The sequence below is a fragment of the Pinus tabuliformis genome, chromosome X (assembly GCF_031772625.1).
Source record: "Pinus tabuliformis cultivar Carrire ecotype Pingquan chromosome X, CPIR1, whole genome shotgun sequence".
Lineage (NCBI taxonomy): Eukaryota > Viridiplantae > Streptophyta > Pinopsida > Pinales > Pinaceae > Pinus > Pinus tabuliformis.
In genome coordinates, this window is record NC_142308.1 from 276,037,184 (window position 1) to 276,040,868 (window position 3,685).

The window sequence follows — 3,685 nt, forward strand, 5'->3', positions numbered from 1 at the left end:
TTTGTATCATCCCTATCTCATCTGGTCTAGAAATAATCCCTTTTGTTTTCAAGGAGTGCTTTTGGGGTATGGCTGCACCATTTTCTTTGGCAATATAAAATAGCCATCATATTTTAGGAAAACAACCCAAACTCTCAAACTGCTAAATCCAAAAAGGCGCCATTCATTTGGTAAAAACATGGAGTTGATTGTATAGTTTATTGTGTGATAATATATCTTATCGTAATGCACCCCCGATCCAGGAATTCATTTATTGCACAAAAAAAATGATTTCTTTGATTTGAGCTAGCAAAGCTCAGGGATGAAACATAATTCCATTCTTATTAGACAATCATTTTTAATCTTTTCCATGTAACTGGACAAGAATTTTATTTACTTAAAAACAAATAGCATACATTGTAGAACAAGGTATTATAGATAACATGGTCAAACACTCAAATCAGTAACACATCATAATAGAGACAATTTTTTTTTGCACTAAATAACCAATTCATACATCCATATAAAACATTTCATTTTTTTTAGATCATAACAACTTCAGGAATGTAAAAATACTGAAAAATTTTGCAAATATAATTTTCAAGAGATCATATTATTTTACAACTTCTGATAACACATCATTTATAGTACCCCTGAGAGGAAAAAGTATATGCATTTTCAAGGGATTAGATTCTCTTACAACTTCAAATTACACATAATTTATAGTGCTCCTGAGAGGAAAAATTAATCTCGCTATAGTTAGAAGCTTTTAGAAACTTAAGTAGAAAAACAAACTAACTACTACAATAACAAAATTAAATAATAACAACATTATTAACCATTGGTGTTAACTGCCTCCCACAATAATTTCTTAGGTAGAGGCTCAGACATGTCTTGAGCTTGTAGACCTATAGTACGAAGAATCTCAATGGTCAACAAATTAGCCTCCTTGAATGGCACATTGGCAAATGGAAAGCAGTGTTTGGCACACAAGGATTGCACAAATGGAGAAATTTTCCTCAGATTGTGCCAGGGAAACCTTGGTAATAGATGATGTTCAATTTGATGCTGCAAACCTCGATGAAACCAATTCATAGAAGGAGAACATAATATGTCAATTATCCCACTTGTCTGAGACTAAAACCATGTATTACTATAAGGCTTTCCATTATACACACCGCTAGAGAAATGATTTAAAGAGAAATGAACATGTTGGATCCTAGTCAAAGCAAAGTTAGACAACACAAACAATGTCCTCTCAGCCCAAGTAGGCAAGCAAGAAACCAAAAGTGGAAACCAAATCCAGAACACAACAATGGACATGAGCTCCATACCCTTGTTTTGAACTTTCTTTTTAGACCAAAGCAAAGTAATCAACTACCCAAACAAATTGACTCTCACAATCGCCATGACAAGATAAAAGATCCAATGTTGGTAACTCACGAAAAACCTAGTCAAACCATCAAAATTCATTTTCCTCTCATAGGAATAAGAATACAAAGAACCAAATACCAAAAAGACAATACAAGCAAGGGCACATACTGAAGATCCATATAAAAATCCAAACTATTGTATGAAATATGATGGGCGTTATGACTTCTCTTCTACCATGCAATACTAATCCCAGACATGTAGTTTCTAGCTAGTAATTGAATAATCCTATATGTTTTCGTATGACCTACAAGCCCACAGTGAGCCAAATTGTGCCCAATCCATCCACTCTGAATCCAAACTGCCCCCAAAAGAACGCCACATCCAACATGAATCCAAAACCATTCATAAAACACCACACCCACTACACACAAAACCAACATTTCCATCATCCATAAACCTATCAAGAAATAAACTAATAGAGGCCCCTTAAACAACCCAACCTTCTTCAAATCCCCAAAAATCTTAAGATAATCCTTGGAAATCTTAGAAACTTCATAATCTTCATGAAGGCCAATAATGAATTCATCCAAATAATTTTAGGCAGAGCCCAGATGATAGGCAATGAATGCATCCATCACATCCCGACCTGAAAGATTTAACAGAGGCAGATCCCTTGCAAGATGATTGCCCATCCATTTAGTGACATCGTAAACCTTCTGACTTATCAGAATTGACAGATCGTCTAGCTTATCATGTGTTTTCAACTCTGCAGTGCTGATTTTCCTCCATGAGAGACACTTCTTTGGGCTCGAAAGGTCATCCATGGCCTGAATTTTTTGGTCCTGACTCAGACCTGAATTCTTTTAGATTTATTTCTCAAAGAAAATCATTCTCCTACCCATTTCCATCGAAACGATCCAACTCCCTTTAATAGACACCATTTACCAGGGCAATAAATGGAGATAATTGCACAATTTTACTATCCAAGTTCTTCTATAATGCACCCTCAATCTAGCAAATCATTTATCATACAAACTTTCAGAGAATTATTTTTTTCATTTTATGCTAGCAAAGCCCAGGTGTCAAAATGAGCTCCATGCTTGATTAGGCCCCCACATTCTCACCATGGCCCTGCGAGGTCCACGCTAGCCGCTAACAAATTGTAAAGGGGTATGATATGGACTTTTGTGTGTTCTAGCTAAAACAAGGTCTATAAAATAATTCAAGATGTAGAGGTTGAACTGAAACCTTTGTAGGCATTTCAAAGATAATTTTAGGAAATCAAAGCAATGCTAATAGTTGGAACATGTAAATGATTCCAGTTCACATTTTGTACATCGAAAACTTGATATCCATCATGGAAAGATACCTAAGAGCTTCAAACAACCCAAATCTAAATTATATCTAGAAATTGAGCTCCATAGCATTAGGAAAACTCAAATGCAACCGTACAAAATGGTCCAGGAATACAATAACATGTGAAATCCAGCCATCAATAGAATTTACAACAAGGTTTCATGGAGCATACCTTGTAAAACTACCTCTGCACCTCCTCACTAACAACACCCACGATCACCATTGGTTGGGTCTTGATTACCATCATAGACTCGCATGTTTCCTTCTTGTGAAGCTTGGATCCGAGGTTGACAATGTGGGTCATGCCAGCCTTGAAGCCCAAAAAGGTTGTCAGCTTGTAGGGCTTCGATGGATCGTCCCTTGGGAATGACTTCACTTTTCCTCTATGTCTATGTGCCCTCTTGCAAGGGATAAATCCCAGAGAGACATGTCTGGGATGCTTGAACTTCCTGTGACTCATATCTTCAGCTTCAACTTCCCCTATTTCTTCCTCCTATCTTCCACCAAAGTCTCTAACATGGAGTCAATCCCCAACATTAACCACCATAAAAAATCATTTGTTTACTGTTTTTCCATCTTTATCGGTTAGATAAAAATAAACTAATATTAAAGTAGTAAGCCAATGAACTCTAATATTTTTCACTATATGCTGTTAATTCCTGCCATACATAAATTTTTCAAAATAATTGTTGAATTTGAAATATTTTAGTAAAAGTGTGGTATATTCAACCACAAAATTTGAATTTCATCTAGAGTGCCAAGTCTATTAGGAAAATAGCTAGCATTTACACCAAAAGGGTGGAAAGACACTCCGATAAAATTGTAGATGAATGTAGAGTGACACAAAGATAATGCTAAAGGAAACAAGGATGTGTATGTGGAGGGCAAGAAGAATCAGGATGTGAGGAGTGCGCTTACATTTGATTTTTTATTTAAAATGAAGCAAGAGGTGGATGTAGCCTTATTGCAAACCAAG

The 3,685-nt window shown here is 35.9% G+C and overlaps 1 pseudogene; it reads right to left on the bottom strand.

Moving 5' to 3' along the window:
• Positions 1–813: 813 nt before the first annotated feature.
• On the bottom strand, positions 814–2,177 carry LOC149139468 (acyl-lipid (9-3)-desaturase pseudogene; annotated as a pseudogene).
• Between the last annotated feature and the right edge of the window lie 1,508 nt (positions 2,178–3,685).